Here is a 15,080-nt window from a genome sequence, read left to right as displayed (position 1 = left end):
AACTTTTCCACGACATTCTAATTTATTGAGATGCACCTGTATGTATTTGAAAGGAATATATCATCTCACTATAGTGATTATTTGCCTTTCTGCACTAAGAACATGTAGAATTTAAATGTGTCCTCTATGTTGAGTGGTTTTCAAAACTGTGTTAAAGGAATAAGGAAATTAGGATGAGATTCACCCACCGTGAAAGAGAATGACACATAACAACCGAATAGCATGACAAATGACTGACTTCGCAGAGTTATGTAGCATTCAGGTTTTACGCTCCTCAGCACATTTGAAATATAATGACATTTTCTTATTTGTAACTCGTTGTCCTTGAACAAATTCATGAAATGCATTAGATTCCCAAATGAGAATGGCTACTACTTGCTGGGATTTTTTTGTCGCATTTATTTATTCACACAAAACTGGTCGTGAATCACCCAGACCTTTTCCAGACTCCGTGACAATCAACTGTCTCTACATCTCAGCTACTATCACGGCACAACATTAAACTTTTATGAATCGCATCAAATCCACAAATGACAGACTTTTCCTTCTTAACTACATAAAGAGAACTGATTTTAAAAGGTCCAGTCTTGCCCCAAGCAATGCTTGCCATCAAGCAATCTTAGAAAATGAGAAGATAATGATGAGAATTATGAACAGATAATGAAAAGAATATAGCTTGAAAACACATTTAACAAAATGATTTGCAAAATTATGATGGCATGTTAGAAATTCTTAAAGGTAAAATGTGTTTCTATCCCACAAGTAGAAGTGCAAACTAATTTTCAGTCTAGGTTTAAACACTTGATTTTCGATTACCATTATTTTCTTTCTTTTGTGAGACATAAAATAATGCATGGAATGGAAAACATGAGCTTGGACATTCTGACATTCTTTTTTAATTCACAGAGGAGAATGATGTGAGGGTGTGAGTAAATGATGACAGAATTGTTGTTTTTGGGCTACCTAGTTGCAGCATGAGATAAGCAACCCCAGTCCTCCATATGCTCATATGCTAATGTTGATAGGGCCAGGCCTTTTAAATTCATATATTATCAGTATCTTTCTTTGCACAGTTTCGGTCCAGTCCACAAATGTATTTTGAGAGCAGTGCAAGTAGCTTTCAAACTGCATTTCAAACCAATTGAAATGAATCAACAGTAGTTCAATGGTGCACACTACTCATGCCATCCAGAGGATTTGATCCCAGAATGCTGTTGGAAATATGCCAGAAACTGAGTTCCACTTACACGCCTTTGGTTTCTGGTTCCCCCAAAGCAAAACCCCTGCTCAGCGCTTCAGAGAATGCATTCAGAGTTAATAACATCAGGGGGGTACAAAAACAACATACAAGAGTAAAGATTCCTCTCCTCCTGTCCCCTTATTTTAGAATAACTGATAGACTTGGAAGGAGTATTGATTATTTAAGCTGAGTTTCACAAGCACAAGTTTCACGAGTAAATATATTTGCATACATGTTGAGCTCCATACAGTGGCTATGCGCAGAAACGGTATACTCATAACACAGCAGATGGATTCATCATTTATTCTGCAAAAAAATGCAAAAAAAAAAATAAATAAATAAATAAAAAGTCTGTGAAGCATTGATTAGAATAACCAGGAGGGAAGCTGAGCTGTGAATAGGCATTTAGCATTTAAATTAATTATTTCCATTTGGACCCATGGTAATATGCAAATTACAGTTTCAGGTCAGTGAACCTTTCCATTTGTAACACAGAAGTTTACACCATGACTGCTTTTTCGCTTATCAGCTATTTATTCAGTTTTTACCTAGAAGCAATGCCACAACACAATTAACACTTGAAAAATAAAACATCCACTCAGGACAGAGGAAGAAAAGCCTTCTGTGCCAATAAATGGCAGACTGATAAGCCAACAAATAAACAGACAACTAGACCAGCACCTCAGTCAATTAAACAGGTTTTTAAAAGGACCCCAGTTAGCATTTTGGCTGCATTTATATGCATTTTATTTCAGAAAAGAAAGTCATTACATCAGCAGCACTGCTCAGACAATTCAAAAGCTCAGTTAATGTCAGGGTATATAAAATAATGAATTCATTATTACAGCAAAAAAAAAAAAAAAAAAAAAAAAAAAAACTATGTTAGGCTAAAAGCTGAGGATGTGTCACTCGAAAATCAAAAGAAAGAAAAAAATGAAGTAGAAATAATGTATACTGTAAATTAAGCCTATTTTTAGAACCTCCCATACATTTACATTTACTTGCATATATATTATAATATTAATTGTCATGAAATTAAGCACAATGCAAAACACCTTAATGGTCCAAAATTAGAATTAATTTACATTATGCACAATATATACTTTTTTTGAAATATGACCAAGAAATTTTCTTGACAGGCTTATGGAGATTCTCCCATGAGACAGTAACATGACATGACATGAACCTATTATTTAGGTTCCTCAATGGAATGAGGTACACTGGAGAGGGAGAAAAAAAGGGAAAAAAAACAATCTAGCAACTCAGTAATTGTATCTGAAATAAAAATTGAGAAGAATTCCCATGAGTAATCGTATTACAGCAGGAAAAGGGAATTCATCCATTTAAAGGTAAACAATCTAAAGAAGCTACATAAGCATTTAATCATGCAAACATGTTTTCCATTGTTTCCAAGTGGCTTTATTTAAAAGCTTATCAAACAAGAGGCTTTCAATAAGCTATACCGTGTTTAGATGTTGTACTCGGTGAGTAAGAGTTCAAGAAAATGTTCATGTTGCATCTTGTACAGATAATTTGCATTTCCTAATTGATTGGCCATATGGTTGCCAAATATAATACAGGTATAATTTCCCCTGGTATGAAAACTCCTTAATGTTGTTCTCCCGTTTCTACATCTCTATTCATATACGCTTGGGTATTATGTAAATACTTACATCAATGCCACCAGAAGGACTACAAAAGACAATAATTTACAGTGTATAACTGATAAAGAACAAAGACGAATAGCAGCATGTGACTAAATATTGTATTTTTTTTTTTAATATAGCAAGAAATATTATCATATTGGTCACACTTGAGTTTATGGAACAATTCACACTATTATTAACTAACTATTAATGACTTTTGCCTCAATAAACTTCTAATTTGCTGCTTATAATAGTTAGGAAGTTGTTAAGTTTCGGTATGGAGTAGGATTATGGGATATAAAATATGGTCATTCAGAATAAGGCATTAATATTTGCTTTATAAGTACTAATAAACAGCTATTATGCTAGTGATATGCATGCTAATAAGCAATAGTGCATGGTAAAAACTGGTTCTATGACACTGCAAAATGAATTTTGAGTAAATAGTGAATAATTTGTGTTTTATTCAGATCAAACTAAAAGGAATTTGATCAAATGTTTCACATGAGAGAATGCATTTTTTGGAGTATGTATGTTGGTGATGGCGAAGATAAAAAAAAAAAAAAAAACTATGTGTACAATATAATATTCCAAAAAGGAACCTAAAAGTAGCTGCTTTGAATTGCTGAGCAGATGCTACATTACATCTGTAATTTGTTATTAGTGGATGCTTGACATTGCTAGATAGATAGATAGATAGATAGATAGATAGATAGATAGATAGATAGATAGATAGATAGATAGATAGATAGATAGATAGACCACCCATGTTTCCTGTTTGCATCACTGGAATTTGACAAATTTAATGTGAGGTATGAAGAAGTCTATTGTACTGACAAGGAATCATAATGTAGTCCGACACAAATCATATTTGGGCTGCTACTGCTCATAGCGGGTCTTATTGCTGGAGAAAGCATTCGGCTTCATGAGCCCACCACACCAAGTGGAGCGAAATAACAGCAGTGCCTTCTGGGGTGTGCCAATCAGCCCAGTCACACTTAGAGAGGCCACACTGGGTGAGCTCTAACAGCACCTGCCAGTGCAAAAGCTGTCCTCATATCTGGCCTGGCTAGGTGCCCATTACGACCAGTCTCCCATGGTTATGGCCTCTCCGATCTGACAGCAATCCAGCTCCAGGAACAAAGGCCCTCCACACCAGGTGCTCAGAGCTCACCATCTGCAGAGCTACACCTAATGACCGCCTTTTCTTGAGTTGATCATTGGTGTTTGGTCTGCCCATGAAACATGAACTGAAGGTGACAGAAATTCACACAGTCCTATCTTAGTTCTAAAGTGTTACAGTGAACAAGAAACCAAAAATGACTCTATTTACTTTCTTAAAACATGTTCATGGCCTTATAGGCCTTAGGGTAGTGCCATATTTAATTATGGACAGGAAGTAAAATGATGCTGTGAAGGATAGAAGTACAGTGTGTTCAATGGATTGTACTGTTGTTTAACAGCATGTTCAGCTGACAAAATCTTTCTAAATTCTTTCAGAAGACCAAAACCTCATCAAACAGCAAGAAAGATTGAGTTGTTAAAATGACATATTCGAGGATCTTTATACAATAGACACCATAGTAGACTGTAATCTATAACTCAAAAACTTATTTTCATATAAATGAAATTTAGGACTTTAAGCATAACAAAACAGTCTCTATTTACATTTCATAAAAAGTTATAAACTGTGTCTATAGGAACATTTGTGGTTGCTTCTGGTGGGAACCCCCAAGATACAGTACAGAAATTATCAAATGCCTTAAAACACAATAAATTATTTGTGTTATTTCTGAAATACCAAAAAGAATTACATGAATACTGATCATGAAGAGGTTCCCTTTAAATATCCTCCCATGTTTGGTTGATCAAACAGGTAGTCCCACCCCAAACCCACACATCATTTGGAGCAGAAGTTGACATGTTGGACCATTCAAATGCAACTCAGATCTCAAGAATTGTGTATCCGGCATTACAGTTGACACATAAACTGGCATATCCTATTAAAAAAAAAAACACACAGAAATTATGAACCTTCACAGATATGAACCTTCACGAAAATGTTTCATACTTTCTTCACAATTACACAAATAACCATAACCTAGCTGTACTGTACTAGACATTAAAAGACACTAAATAGATTAAAATATGGATTTTTGAGAGATCGATTATACCCAACTGGCACTGGCATGTTTTTTTTTTGTTTTTTTTCACAACGCTAAAATGATAGCTTGTCAATTTATAAAAGATGGGCAAATCACAAAAAGTCTTTCTCAGTGATTTTTGACAGGCTTGTTTGACTGAAGGTGTCAGTCAGACTGTTATGTCAGACAGGCTTCGATCAACTAGCAAAGCATTTTTGCGCTTCATGTGAATGTGACAATTTAGTTGGACTTCACTAGCGCATGTAGTGCTTGTCTGAAATTGATCATTGATTTTTGTCTGTCAGACAATGCTCAGATAACTTACAGAAGCTTTTCCCTTATGAGTTGCCTTTTACTTTACTGGCTTGCAATGATGAAGCTACATCTACAATATTAAGCAGACAGCTTAATTGTTTAAGCCAGCTGTTTGCAAACCAGCTAGTGCTTTTTCAAGAATTTGCATGATCCCTGCAACAAAGGAATAGGCTATTTGATTATTCTGGATATTTGGTTTGTTGAACACAAGACTTCAATATGGAAGTGTAGAACTAGAGAAGAAAAGTTTATTGAGACAGTTTTTTGATATTGGCTTGACAAAGCCTTGGCCAATAGTTTAAACCAGTTAGCTCCCTTGTAGTTTGAATGTGCAGTTTGAGGAGCGATTTGAAATCTGAATGCTGTATTAGCCTTTGCAAAGTTTAAAAGCAGCTGTATGGTTTGCTATGTGGTTGCTAATTTATTGTAAGTGGTTGCTAGACAGCTGTTTGCTAAATAGCTACTTGCTATTGTGTTTCACATGATCACGCTCTATTCAGAGAGTGGTTGGTAAGCAGTTTTTAAGGTGGTTGCTATTAATGCTATAAGCAGTTAAGGCTAAGGTGTTTTGAGTGGTTGCTAGGCACTTGCTATGCAGTTGCTAAGTTATTCTGAGTGACTGCTAGGCTATTTCTATGGCATTGTGTGGTCATAAGTGGTTGCTGAAGTGTAGATGTCTAAATAGATATATTTTAAACATTATTTCTAAAGCTACAAAGAAGTACAGGCTATATATCATCTTCTTTTATTGCCTTTGGTCACCCAAGGGTACAGTGTCAGACGCTTTTCCAATATATTTTCTTGAAATCACAGCATAAAAAGAAGTTACATTCCCCCCAGTTTGATCTAAACATAATGTGTGTACCCTGCTGCTATGGAATAAGGTATCTCTATAAATCCCTGATCTCTCAAACTCTCCATTTCTCTCTCCATCTGTCTATTTGAGACCTTGGGTTTATTTGGATGCATTAAGATGCACCAGGGGCTCCTGTTTTTGAGCTTTTAATTAACTTTCTAACTTTTTGTCTGTAAGACAACTTTGAAAACTTTCTAAACAGCAGATTGTTATGTTAGCATAGGTGTCTATTTTGGATACACTGCATGGCATTTATGCTGTTAGCATGAATTGTTCTTATTTAGCCTTGCTTATATTGAATCTGGTTACTTTTTAATATAATTTGTAGTAATATTGCATCACCAGCCTCTCTACTCCATAACATTAAAGATCTTATTTTGTCAGTGATAAATGGAGTTACTGGGAAATGTGCTATATTGTAGATTAGTTCTACCCCCACTAGTGCCAATTATGACAATACGTTAAAGGTCTTGTTTTGAAATGGAATTCTCAAACTGTGTATTGCTCTTAGGCTTCTAATTATAATGATAGTATGGATGACTGATTTGTCAAAAATGATTATGACTCTGTAACTGAGGGCCAGAATGCAATGCAAAGCACCTATAGCAACATATTTGGACACATTATGCAGTGGCATTTATGCATTTTATGTGCAGCTTAAGTGTCCTTGGACTTGGAATTATATCTTAAGAATATTATACTTATCTAACCCCAATTACTTAAGTCAAAGAATAACTAATTACAAAAATAACTGAAAACAATCATAATACTATATACTTACTATAATCCTATGTACTATGGTGAGCGTGATTTCACCAAGGACAACATGTTCCTGGATCAACATCCTTGTCACAATCAGAATTGAGATATAACTTTTCAGAAAATATCTGTTTTTGGCTTAAAATCAGGGTTAGGTGCTTCTACACCCTTGTTAATCAGCTATCATTTCCCACTGATTTTAGGAATAAATTATGGGTAGGATTAGGTTTAGGGATAAGGATTGGATTTTTAGACAATAATGTTGATCCAGGATCATCAAAAGACGTTGATCCAGGAACATGTCTTACTTGGCTATATCACGGCGACCGTACTATATACAGCAGAATAATAATGAATGAATATTCTGTTCATCTGTTTTGTGCAAGCTTGCATGCTTCAAAAATTAATTTGGAGATGAGACGCATGTTCATAGCCTGAAAAATGGACATCAACATTATATGACAGCAACAACATATGCAGATTTTCCTCCCCGAGACAATAATTGCATTATTACTCTGAGCGCTTTATTACTTTCATTAAGCTCATTTCCCTCGTGATGTATAAAGAAATGCTTTGTATTGTGAACACATCTGCTGTTGATTAGTGCATTTCATACACTTATCAGAAACAATGTTCAGTTCAGCCACCCAGAAAGGTAAAAGAGCGAAGAAAATGAATACCAGACAGTTAAAACAATTCAATCTAACTGAAATTGAAACATGGGGTTATGTTTGCGTTACTGCAAGGGAATTTTTTGACAGGGAATTTTTGAGCTGTACGGAGTTGAAGTGCAATGCATAATGAGTTCTCCTGTGAGCTATGTCACGTCATCTGGGGCAGGTTTTCCGTCAGCACGGAGATAAAATGCGGAGTTGTTTGGGCCCGTGGATATGAGACATTTGGTTCTCCATTGTTTTAGCCCAGTGCCTGCCATAATTCTGCAGCACAGTGGAACAATACAGAGGATTAGAGAATGTGGGTCGTCTCCATCAGTTAGGCTGCACTGCAGAGCCCTCAGAGAGTGAGAGACAGCTCCAGAGACAGTGGGAAAGCGGTATAGACAGTAAAATCTGCAGTTAGATATCCAAAACAAAGCTCGCACTAAAACAGGATACAAAGGTTGCGTTATATAACACCGATCAGTGTGCACATTGTTTCTGAGCTTACGGGGTGCGCTGCCATAAAAATACATCAAACACACATAATATGTGTTTGGTAAGATGCAGACAGAATTGTTCAGGAATAACTCGGCAGTGAACCAGTTCAGGTTGTTCAGGTTCACTGTGGAAATTCAGTCACAGACTAGCCATTGTTCTCAAATGGTAAAGAAGATTTTTTGGGATCAAAGTCGATATACTATTTCGATATACAGGCCTTTCCTGTATTATCGATGAAAAGAAAAAAAAAAAAAACCTACAGTAATGAAATCTCACCAGGGTAACCTTATCTTTTCCCTTTGAATCAGGAGAATAAGAGAAGAGGAACACAGTACCCTAAATCAGTCCATTCTCATTTATAATACATGTTATACACAGAACATATATGTAGGAGAGACCATAGAGTTTTTGTAACAGGAACAGTTGGAAAACCATCTATCCACACCCCTGTTGAAATGAATTGTGATGAATGTGTTGATTGTGTATATTGTGTATATTTTGTATATATTACTGTATGTTAAAAAATAACAGTATTTACAGATAATGTAATACTAATACAATAAAAGCCACATTAGTTGTACTTAGAAGACACATTCGTGAACACAATGCAGAAAAGGGAAAGGGAGAACATTAGAGCAATAAAAAGTCTTGGGCTACAGGGTGATATGATAAAAAGATAAAAGATAAACCAGTCTTTGTGATTTCGCCCTTTTACAGTTCTGTAAAGTAAACATTATATGCAATGCAATTAGAATGTGCTTTAAGTTCAAGGTTGACACATAACCTTAATTAAAGTGAATGCATGAAAATCATAAATACATACATACATGGAAAATAGTGTTATAAATATGATTTAAAAGAAAAATCTAAGTATAAAAATTTGTTTAAGAGCAAAGATGAAATAAGATTAATCAGAGCTAAATAGAAACCTATCTCTTGAAAGACAAAATGCAGAAAATGAAGAAGAGGAGAAAAGACAGGAAATTAATAGTAACACTGCACTCCGATTCACACATCTACAGATAGAATCATAAGGTATACATCTGATTTTTTTGTGTTATTCTACATATGAAACATGCACAGTATAATACTTTCCATATTTGTTACATAAGCACATGCACTGTAAAATACTTGTTAATTAATTTAACTGTAGTGTTATTTGATATTATATTTAAAGTGATAGTTCAACCGTACATGCATTCATGAGAGAGTGATGTCTAGTGGATGACGTAGGATGTAAGCGTATAAACTCCGGTGAGAATATGCTAGTCTCCCGAAAATCAAGTTTTGTTTACTGCATAGGAAAGCCAGTCTGATCTTGGCTTATATCGAAATCCTCCAACATTTTTCTTTACAAATAATGGTTTTGTACTTATAATTTGTGACCGGTGTTTAGTTTTGCTCTCTCATCGGAGCTTACGTTATGTATTCTCATGAACACGCATTTAACGGAAACTAGAGATTAGGGTTTATAGTTTTAAATATGGATATTTTTCTTACACAAATGCATTGATTCACTTCAAGAGTCCTTTATTAACTCCCCAAAGCTGTGTGGGGTACTTTTTATGATGGATGGATGCACTTTATTTTGCTTCAAAATCTCGTCCACTATTCACTGTTATTATAAAGCTTGGAAGAGCCAGGACATTATTTAATAACATATACATTTAAATTATAGTATAATCTTTCTTTCTGTCTGATTTTGTTTGTTTGCTAATCACATCAGCATACAGCATATATGTTCATCTGAACACATAATAATTGTACAATCTTTACATATTCTCCAGAAATATTTTGAAGTCTACTCTCTCGTTTTCATCTGATAGGCTTCTCTCTCACTCTTTCACTTTTTTAGCTGTTCTGTCCATTGGCTTTGAGCAGAGGCAGCATCACAATTCATGTTATGTTGGGTACACTGTGTGTTGAAACTACATTTGCAGTAGCTGTGGGATTTCTGACTGAAAGCTTGCAGGCTCACTAGGAACTTTGTGTTGTGAATATATGCTGGTCACCTCAGCCAGCCCTGTTTTGGAACAAATTCCAAAAGATAAACAGACAATGGCTTTATCAGAGAGCAGACAGACCTGTGAGTTCTAGTGTGCCATGTGTTCCCAACTCCCAGCACAGATTCCAGAGCACAAGCTGATCATTTGCAAATTATTCTGCAGTGATGAAACAGGAAACATGGCTAAATAAAACTTGACAAAGCATATTTAAGACCTGGCAAGACCAGACACCATTGTCTTTTCAGCCTGGTCTCATATTATAGGTATTCATACGTAACATTTACAAGTACATACTCTTTATTTTGTTAAATATCTTTCCTCAAACGGGAGGGGGGTGAATGAATTATAAATAAAGTGAGTGAAAGTGACGTGACATACAGCCAAGTATGGTGACCCATACTCAGAATTTGTGCTCTGCGTTTATCCCATCCAAAGTGCACACACAGAGCAGTGAACATACACACACCCGGAGCAGTGGGCAGCCATTTATGCTGCGGCGCCCGGGGTGCAGTTGGGGTTTGGTGCCTTGCTCAAGGGCACCTCAGTCGTGGTATTGCCGGCCCGAGACTCGAACCCACAACCTTAGGGTTAGGAGTCAAACTCTCTAACCATTAGGCCACAACTTCCCCCATATATATATAAGGGTCTTCTTTCCAAAGACACCAAAATTGTGTGTGTAGCACATTAAAGTCAGGAACTGTTAAAATTTTAAGTTAGGTAGGTCATTTTCAGCTGTGAGTCCCATAAGGGGGGTTGCAGGCTAACAAGTTAACAAGCAGCAAATTAGGAGTTTATTCAGGGAAAACTCTTAGTAAAAAGTGAATATATGTTCCCTATTCTAAAGTGTTACCAAATGTCTTCTCTGATTGGCAAATCTTTAATAGGATTAGTGTAGTTGCTTACCTGGGATTTGGCTGTTAATATGAAGTGCATATCCAAATTTACTCTCAAAGCACCTTCTTTAGAGGTTATCGTCAAAAATTAATTTCTCTGTGGAGAACATGAACGTGATTTTTACCTCCGGAACCCTACTGTTGTGCTCTGTTGGAGTTATCCATTTAATTATTTATTGAAGATCACCACAAAGAGATTAAGAGAAGCATTTTAAAAGGTTTGAAGATCTCCCTGAGGCACACATCAGAATGACTGTTTATTTCTCCTATTGAAACATTTTCTTTCGTTCTTTTTTCCTCTAAAGGTCTTCATATCATTATCAAGATATGAAAGCAAGGACAGTCACAGATTCAGAGAGAACTCAGCTGTGTTCTGTTTTCAGGTCAAGCAGTCTCTGGTGGCCTAGCCTGAGGTGGCTTTGCTGTCACTTCTAATCAATGCAAACTTCATTTCCTTTCAGAGCTTCAGAAATCTGTAGCACTGAGGACACGATATGTCTGCTGTCAATAATCTGACAACATTTGTGCTGAAGTAAAAAGTGACTGCTTTCAATGTAACTGCTTTCTTTTCAGGGTGACATCTGTAATACGCGCTGACTCTCTCAGCCTGCTGATGCTATTTTCTATGTAGAGTAAGTGGACCATATTTAATTTTGGATAACACATAGCTGTCACAGAACTGAAACTATAATGGATTCAGTATGACATTGGATGCCTCCTTTGAGATTTTGGTTAGATTTTTGTTAGCTTGGTCCATTCGCTGTAGTTGCAGCTATTTTGGCATGTTTGTGCTGTCTTGGTTTGAAACCTATGCATAGGCCACTGGGGTAAACTGTCATGTTTGTGGAATGAGCTTTGGAGCATCAAGTGGTTTTGCTTCAGAATCGAGATTTTACATCTGACATCAAGTGGTGGTCCTACACAGTGCCACAACTGTTTATTGAAGTAAAGTAAACTAAAATATATGAATATACTAAAATATAAATTCAGAGAATGAAATGTATTAAAGGATTAGTTCACTTTCGAATTAAAATTTCCTGATAATTTACTCACCCCTGTGTTATCCAAGATGTTTATATATTTCTTTCTTCAGTCAAAAAGAAATGAATGTTTTTGATGAAAACATTCCAGCTTGTAGTAGACGTCATGGAATCCAAACGGTTGAAGGTCAAAATTACAGTTTCAGTGCAGCTTCAAAGTGCTATAAACCATACCAGAGGATGAATAAGGGTCTTATCTAGCGAAAAGATTGGTCATTTTAAAAAAAAAGTGTATATGCTTTATAAACACTTTTCTCTCACTTCTGCCGACTGTCAAAACCAGAAGCCGCTCCGGTGGATGATGTAGCACGTTGGCGTTGCGTGATTAGCGCAGAGAGAGAACAAAACAAAATGCCGTTCATTAGTTAGAACCACAAAACAAGGATTTATTAAGGAAAATGTTGGAGGATTTCGATATAAGCCAAGAGGAGACTGGTTTTCATTTGCTAAAGTAAGGAAACGTTGTTTCCTTTTCTCCTACATTTCCCAGAGGCGCACGCGCAACCCATATGTGCTACGTCATCCGCCGGAACGGCTTCCGGTTTTGACAGTCGGGAGAGAAAAGTGTTTATAAAGCATATACATTTTTTTTTTTTTTAAATGACCAATCGTTTCACAAGATAAGACCCTTATTCATCATCTGGTATTGTTTATAGCCATTTGAAACTGCATTGAAACTGTAATTTTTACCTTCAACTGGTTGGAGTCAATTGAAATACATTATATGAAAAAAAAAAATTTCTGGAATCCTGGAATGTTTTCATCAAAAAACTTAATTTCTTTTCGCATAAACTGCACAGGCCTAACATGACATAGAAATAGGAAAACTAACTGAATAGGAAAGTTGACAATTTGGTTTTGTAAATATCTTTTGAATTTTCATAGTTGACATCTGATGATTATTTTTTTTTTTTATAATTTTTCAAAATACCATATATTTTGATTGGATGCATAGGTTTTAATGGCAGCTACAATAAATAAATAAATAAATAAAAATAACAGGTATTTTCTCCTCCTGATAAATCTATTTATTTTGCTACGGTGACAACAATTATGTCTAGTTGTATTTTATTATTTACAATTAGTAAAACATTTTATTTTAGGGTCCACTTGTCACTGACTATTAACTACATATTTTGCCTCAAACTCTTAATTAATAGCTAGTAAGGTACATTAGTTGTGAAGTTTAGGTATGGGGTAGGGTTATGGGATCCAACATATGGTCAAGCAGAATAAGGCATTAATATATGTTTTATAAGGACTGATAAACAACAACATTTGCTAATAATATGCATGCTATATAATATGCAAGCCTATTGTGTCTCATGTCACATGATAATGATCTATACTGTATGTTACCAACAATAATGACAAGTTGCTCAGACCAGTGGTGTACACTTCTGGCAGCTTTAAATTTTGAGTTGCAACCACACAACTTATGGTTCATATATGTACTTCTTTATTTGTGGTCTTATTTTGGTTAAACAACATTATTTGGCCCATTATTTTATATAACCTCTCATGCATTGTGATGAGAGGGTGAAAACAAAAATATCATAAGTTTAGAAAATGCATTAACCTCAGGAACACTTGGCTTTGGAATGGAAGATACCTAAAGATGGTTTTGACACTGAGCCCCGCGGTGAGGTTGAGCTGTGATGCGTGATGCACCTTCTCTCAGATGGGTAGTGTGTACTTTGTTATTCCACCTCTGGGAGAAACACATTTTAGTGTCACTCTTTTTCAATGTTCACCGCAAGCTAAAGTTATGGAAATGTATTTCTAATTCCTGGCTTAAGTGATGTTAATATTTGCCCATGTCGGCAGGTTAATAACTGCATCAGCCCCTTTTGCAGCACACAGGCCTCTTCAATGATATACTCGGCACACTCATTACCCCCTGTTTCATGCTTGAATGCTCTGTTTTTAAATCGAAGACAATGTTCAGTTCTTTGGACAGTGCAGTGGCATTCCAAGAATCTGTCCTTCAGGCCTGCATATAAAAAGAATATTGAAACAAGCTTTGGGCCCCTGAGGGGCATTTTTATTTGAACCACCTGCTTTATTGACCTTAAAACGCCTGACGACAAATAACTTCACAGTGGATGGACTCATTTCTCATAACCCATTTCATATCAAATCATATTCTTCATTCCTGGCCAACCGATAGTAACCGAACACAGTAGAAAACTACAGAACATTATGCCTGTGTTGGACAAGAAAATAAAATATAGCTAGCTAAGCTACAAACTACTAGAAACATTAGCTAAACTAAGCTAATGTTAATGCTCGTAGTTTTTAGAGAAAGTAGCTAGTTACACTATAATCGACATGGAAAAGTAGCACAGTAAGCACAGTTTAGAATACACAGTGTTTGTCTAATGCATTTTGGGATTTAGTTTGTCATGTACTGCTTTCGATAGTTAGACGTAACGCTGTTGTCACTTCACCTGGATATATGTAAATTTGTCTAAATAGAGATATAATCAAAAACAAATGGATGTTATGTTTGTTGTTGCCATAGCATTCGAGGCACAAGAGTAAAGGCACATCCCTCTTATGGAAAGGTGGAGGGGAGCAGCAGCTCATTTGCATTTGTGGCAAATTAGACCAAAAGGGAAATATGTATTAATTATGATCAATAAAAGAATTTGGATCAAGAAACTGGTTTGGGGGATCCCTGAATTGTATACGGAATTGACTATGGAAATGTACTTTTGGTGAGAAAGTTTACAATCCTTCTAGCGGGGTGTTTGCAGATGAAATTTGAGTGGGTGATACAGGAAAAACATTCAGTATTGTTATATCTTCCTCTGGCACTACATATTTAAAGAGACACCCATGAAAGCAGCATATTTTTGCTTCCACCCAAAAAGGGGTATTTTCAACATGGAACCATACATTTTCTGTGGTGTATCTGATGGTGAAATAATGATTGCCCCCCCCACCCTTTTGATTGAAAGGTATTGCCCCCTTAGCTTCAGTACAGTTAGCTACAATTTCTTACTTGAAGAATAACCTACA

The sequence above is a fragment of the Cyprinus carpio genome, chromosome A13 (genome assembly GCF_018340385.1).
Source record: "Cyprinus carpio isolate SPL01 chromosome A13, ASM1834038v1, whole genome shotgun sequence".
Taxonomy (NCBI): Eukaryota; Metazoa; Chordata; class Actinopteri; order Cypriniformes; family Cyprinidae; genus Cyprinus; species Cyprinus carpio.
Note: the sequence above shows the minus strand (reverse complement) of the source record.